General features: G+C 40.7%; 1 long non-coding RNA gene across 1 annotated transcript; it reads left to right on the top strand.

The window, feature by feature from the left end:
• Positions 1 to 1,210: 1,210 nt before the first annotated feature.
• LOC103659458 lies at positions 1,211 to 5,136 on the top strand. The gene is made up of 3 exons (XR_567481.2): positions 1,211 to 1,420; positions 3,126 to 3,299; positions 4,996 to 5,136. It is a non-coding gene; the product is annotated as an uncharacterized LOC103659458 (long non-coding RNA).
• The last annotated feature ends 1,313 nt before the right edge of the window (positions 5,137 to 6,449 follow it).

Raw genomic sequence — 6,449 nt, 5'->3', positions numbered from 1 at the left:
GTTTCTTATCTTCTTGATTCTAGCTATTCTGACTGGTGTGAGAATGCTGTAGTATGAATTTATGAATATCAGGGTTATGGAAAGCTTGTTTTGTCATTTTTGTAATGATTTTCAATTTTCTCCAGCAAAAGCAAGATATCTTAATGAGAAATTTCAGAAAGCTTCTTGGTTTTGACAAAATCACACACACACACACACAAAAGCAGAGGTAAAACTATACATTATTTAAACAACACCAAAAAAGAAATTACACTATATATATATATATGTCTAATTACTCACCAATTGAGAACTGAATAGTGGAGATAGGAGACAATATATGTTTTAGGGAGGATTTTCAGAGGTAGCTCAACTCATGCCTCCTCAACTCATGACATCAAGCACTCTGGAGCCCTCCTTTGTGCTGAATGTTGAGCTCTCAGGGAGGGAGATTCTTAGGGTCAGGAAAATGATCTGGCGGTGGTGATGATTCGTGAATACAAATATACTTAACACGCAAGGTAGAGAAGCATTCCAGGTAAAGGAGAGCAGAAATGCCAAGGGAAAGCTTTGAAGTATGAATAATTAAATTGGGAATGCTACCATGCAGGGTGGCCTGAAGACTATTAGAAGATTAACTGCAAGGTAGGCAGGAGGCAGGTGACAGAGGGCCTTATGCACCACGCCAGTGACTTTGGATGACACCATTTAGGGTGGTGATTTCTAAAGAAATTCTATGGGGCTCCGGATATTTCCCTACGAAGGGGAAACTGTGAAGGACAATAAGGGTATAGGAGAGGCTTCCAACGCTCTACCATTGTTCAACCAAAGCTTACAATAAGAATTGTTTTTCATTTGTGCTCTCATGTAAGTATGCAAATAAAAATTTGCAAAGCTAAAATGATTAAGAACTGGAAGCAAAAAACAAAAACTGCTGGAGGCAAAAAAAAAAGCTATGGAAGGATTTTGAGTAAGACAAAATCTGGTGCATTTTAGAAAAATCAGTCCAGATGGGAGTATCTGTCTCCAACCCGAGGTGGCCATATTCCAAGTATGTTGTATTGGAATGCTTGTCAACTGGCACCACCATGTCTCATCTCTCCTAAGGCTGGGAAGTAGATTTCCCTTTAAGTGCCTTCCCAGTGGTTATGCATTAGCTTTCTGATGAGAGGACCTTGCGGCGCTTTAGCAGGCACAGGTGAAACGCAGTTCCTTATACTCGGAAGGTTGTGGGAGTCACGGGGAGAGTCCTACATAGCTGTTTCTGGAGACCCGTGGGGGAGCTCCCATTTCACGGTCCTCCTGTGGTCCGGCCTGTTGCTTCTCAGACTCCTGTAAACCTCAGGTTTTGTGCTTCCAGTTGAGGCAGTGACTGTTCCTCCGACCCTCTGACTACCCCCTTGCAGACAGACCTTCACTTCCCAGCTTCTGCCTCATCCAGGTAAGCTGTAATTTGTTGTGTTAACCCCTTAGCCCTGTAATATTGTAGCGTCTCTTACCCTGACAGAACTCAGACTGATACAGGTGTGTATCAAGTAATCCACTGGATGGAGAAGATCATGGTAAAACTCCAGTTTATGTTTATGTTTTAATCTCTCCATTTGAAAATCATACCATTTTAGGACAAACATATTATGAAAGAGTAAGCATATATAACTTAAAAAGAAGTCAAAGTGTTGAGATGGGTGTTCAGTTTGTTTACTTATGGGGGTGTGAAGTTTTCAAAATTTGACAGGTGACCTTGGTAGGGAAGGTGACCTTGGAAGAGGGAAAACCCGTAGGCCCAATGTTCAGTTGAAAGGCTACTGTAGAAGTCATCCAGGAAAGAGTCGATGCGGATCTGAAGTGAGGCTGTGGCAGGGACAGTCGGATTTAAGTAGTATTTAGAAGGTAAAATAAACAGGAAGCCGTAGCTGACAGCACCTTTGAGGAGGAAAGAGAAGGACACTTGAAAAATGACTCCTAGGTTTGCAGCATAGGTGCTTCCATTCGCAGAGCAAGACCTGCCAGGTGCTTTTGTTTGTTTTTCCTCTCATCCAGCTCAGCCATTTAAAAAAACCACCACCCACCAAACCCACCTGGGGTTCATCTCAGGAATGTGAAGGGTGGTCCAGTATCAGGAAGACTTTCCCCAGCTCTACCATGTAAAAGCTGTAAGAGAGAACTTGATTGTGGTCGATGCAGCTAACTATCCACCCCAATTTTATGCTCGCCATGCCATTGTATGGAGTTGTTACCAGGAAGTGATGCCCGATGGGGCCATGTGACCAATTCTTGCCAAAGGAGACGTGGGTGATGGTGGTGTGTTTCAGCTCTGGACCAAAGCTTTTTAAGAAGCTGGAGTGCTGCTTTCACACCCTCCTCCCCTTCCATCCGCAGAATTTAGACAACAGCCCTAGATGAGAATGCAGATGCAGATGGAAGAAATCTGGGCCCTTGAATTACGTTATGGAGGAGAGCCACCTGCCTTAGTGTTACATGCCTAAGAAATAAGCCTCCCACCATGTTAGACACAAAACGTGTATCCACTCGTTCGTTAAAAAAGTTTAGTCTACTTCAAGTATTATGAGGATACTGTAGTAGAAGCCCCAAAGCATGCGATAACAGCAAACAATCATTGCTGATACAAACTTTTAGAAAACCTATTGCTCACAGGCTTTCTGAATGAGGGGTCCACACAGAGAACAAACTTGGGTGGAAAAAATTAATTTATCTTTTCACTAACATTCCACTGAAATTTAGCATGTCTCTTCATTGTGAATGTAGGCAACACATCCAGTGTGACTAGCAGTTCCTGGGACTTGGCGCCAACAGAAAACAGATTTTTCCTATCACATTAAAGACCTTCCTTGACTTACGATGGCATTATGTCCAGACAATCCGTTGTTAGTTGAACATAGCATAAATTGAAAGTGCACTTAACACACCTAACCTGCCCAACTTCATAGCTTAGCCTCGCCTACCTTAAATGTGCTCTGAACACCTACGTTATCCCACAGTTGGGCAAAATCATCTTCCCACAAAGCCTGTTGCATAATGAAGTGTTGCATATCTCATGTGATTGATTGAATGCTGTCTGAAAGTGAAACAGAAAGGTCGTGTGGGTACAGAGTGGTTTTAAGTGTATCGGTTGTGCTCGTGATCAGGTGGCCAGATGGGAGCTGGGGCTCACTGCCACCGCCCAGCATCATGAGAGAGGATTGTACTGCATATCCCTAGCCGAGGGAAAGATCCAAGTTCAAAATTCGAAGTGGGGTCTCTACGGAATGCCTATTGCTCTTGCACCATAGTCAGCTCGAAAAATCCTAAGGTGAATCACGGTAAGTTGGGGACCGTCTGTGTGGTTGTTGCCAATATATCAATACCGTTTTACTGTCAATACTTCAGAATTACAGATCTTGCAATACTAAACCTTCATAAGCAGCACCTATATTCTGTCACAACTTTTAAAAATATTTCAATGTATGTATTTAAAAATAATCAACTTTTTAATATATGTACTTATGCATTTAAAACCATTCTTCTGAAAAGAGGCCCATGGCATGAAAAAAACCCAAAAAATCCAAAAAAAACCTTGAAATATATTTCTTCGATGTAGCGATGAATATCTAACTTAAAACAAGGTTGCTGCTTCCAAACTTTAAAAGTCTAGTTTGAATACTAGCTAAGATATGATAAAGAAACGCAGAATTACAACAGATTACAAGAATCTCATAGTAACTCTAACCATCCAAATATTCTTAAGTAATAGAGTAATAGGAATAAATCACACTGGTGCATATTTGCATGTGTTTGGACACATGGATGTAAACGTTGGTAATCTTTTTTTTGTTTGTTTATTTTATTTTTAGGGCAAACAGCCATTCAGTCCTATTAAGACGACCCTTGATATGTTTCTTTCTAATTCATTCCTATGATCAATTTGTAAATAGCAAAAATTCTGGTTAAGGTATTGATTAACATTCTTGATCTCCACTAAACCATATAAGTATTTGCCTATGTTGAACAATATATGAATTATATGGGATAAAGATATGCCACTATTCAGGGATCGTGCCAGGGGTTGCAATATTATTAAGGATTTTACTTTCATCTGCATTTTATTAGTGCGTCTGAAAATAGTGATCTTTTCCTAAAACAAGAACACAATGGCTTCTGGAACTTGAAGTTTCCAAAGGCAGCAGAATATACTCTGAACAGCCTGCCATATAATCTTGTAATGTCATGTCTTTCCATGTATGACCTAAAAATAATCGCCCCTCAAATCACTTTAAATGACATTTAAATCACTGCCCCTCATCAACAGCCCTTCCTTCCAATAAAACATACAAAAGCTATTTCCAAAAGTGAGAAGCTTGACCAGTGATTTTCATAAGGCAAGGCAGTATGAAAGGTAGGAACTTTCATATAAAAACACCTGGGGTGGGCGCCTGGGTGGCACAGCGGTTAAGCGCCTGCCTTCGGCTCAGGGCGTGATCCCAGCGTTATGGGATCAAGCCCCACATCAGGCTCCTCCACTGTGAGGAGCTTCTTCCTCTCCCACTCCCCCTGCTTGTGTTCCCTCTCTCGCTGGCTGTCTCTGTTAAATAAATAAATAAAATCTTTAAAAAAAAAAACACACAACACCTGGGGTTGGGTTCCTAGTCCATTACTTAAAAACTTTGTGGCCTTAATTCTTCCTCTACTTCTTTTTTTTTTTTTTTCCTGAGTTTGATTTCCTTCTCATGAATTGGAGATAGGATCACTTACCCCGTACTGGTTTTGTGAATATTAAATGAGATATTTCTGTAAATCCCAACAGAAAACGTCTGTGCAAAAAACTGTTAATTCTATCCCTTACCTATAAACAGAGTCATCACATTACATGTGAATGGTCTGACCTTTACTATGACCTAGCAAAATCTCCACAAAGAACTGTTTTGCCTCAGGTTGGATTTTTTAAGACTTGGCTACACAAACGCACAGTGTCTGTCACTATAAATATGGACACTTTTCAAATCTCTGTTTTTCTTACAGTACCTGTATGTATACATCTTCTTCAGTGTTTGACATAGAATTCTGTTGGATCCGGCATTTCTGTGTTGAGTTAAGAAGTGCTGCCCACCTAACTAAAGGAAAACTATGTAAAATGCCAATAAACAATTTCTGACCAATGTCTCTGGGCATGTAATGGCTGAATGAATCTAAAGCAGTGAATTCCATGATTACCCAGTTCACAGGCTCTCTGTGTATTAACAGCTGGTAGGGGTATTTCGCTTATTTGTTTTGGATGTCCTGAAATGGTTGTGATGGTATGATTTTTCCCTCTCCAAAGTTGCGGTTAGATTAAGTACTAGAATGTTCTGTCACACATCTCTTGAAGTGGTTGTATTGTATTTTTAAGGAAATACATTTTGGGGATAATTTTTACTGCCTATACGTCCACAAAGTTGTACATCTTTAGAGATCAGATAATAGCAGCTAAAATTTACTGACCTTTTTTGTAGGAAATTTAACAAATGACTCATATATGTCATTTCTCTACACCTTACAGTCTTCGCCTTACTTAGATGGGTGTTATTAGAGACAGAAAGTAACTTGTCCAGAATGGAAAGCTGATGAGTGGCAGGACTAAGATCCAAGCTCAGGTGTTTTGCAAAGCTCCTTTTTTTTAAAGCCATGATGCTACACAGGTGTTTGATTTCCCCGTGAGTGTCTAGCTACCTGAACTCAGTATTTCATGGCATGATGTTTGAGGTTTTCAGAAGCCTAAAACAGGTTGGAATTTTTAAAACGAGCATGAAAATACCATGAGCCACCTGATTTCCTAGAACCAAATGGAAATGAATCTAGTACTCGATCCAGTAGCAGATTCTTAGAACTACAGTGTGACAGAACAAAAGATAAGCAGACTCTTAGTCCTGCGACCTCTGGTGAGGAAGTCTGTGGGCACTATTTCCAATGGGCTGAAAATCTTTACTGTCTCACGACCAACCCCATCAGGTCCCCACCCCTGGAGTAGGGAAGATCAGTGGGTTAAATTCTAATCTCAAATTCAGTAATGGAGAGTTTCAAGGATTCAGGTTAGTTGAGTGAGGTACACCTAGTGTTCAGTACTGTCTCCTCAATACTGACTGTTCTCTGAATTCTAGATTCCCATCTCCTTTCCCAGCTAGATGTGCCCATTTGAATATTCACCACCATTTCCACTCCAACACCTTTAAAGTTAAAATGGCTATAACCCACAAAGGAGTACTTGCTAAAGGGACCAGCAGGAGAGGCATTAGACTCTGGGACCAGATCACTGGTGTTCCATTCCTGGCTGTCCCTCATGATCCTATGACTGAACACATCCTCTAACCTCTCTTGGCTCCAGGTTTCCTATCTGTGCAATGGAAATAATCCTACTGGTTTCATGGGGTTATTATGAAGACTAAATGAATTATTACATGTAAAGCACTTAGGCAAGTACTGGGCACACAGTAAACACC

Source organism: Ursus maritimus, unplaced genomic scaffold (genome assembly GCF_017311325.1).
Source record: "Ursus maritimus isolate PB19 unplaced genomic scaffold, ASM1731132v1 scaffold_1, whole genome shotgun sequence".
Classification (NCBI taxonomy): Eukaryota; Metazoa; Chordata; class Mammalia; order Carnivora; family Ursidae; genus Ursus; species Ursus maritimus.
This window is presented reverse-complemented; position numbering and strand designations above follow the sequence as displayed.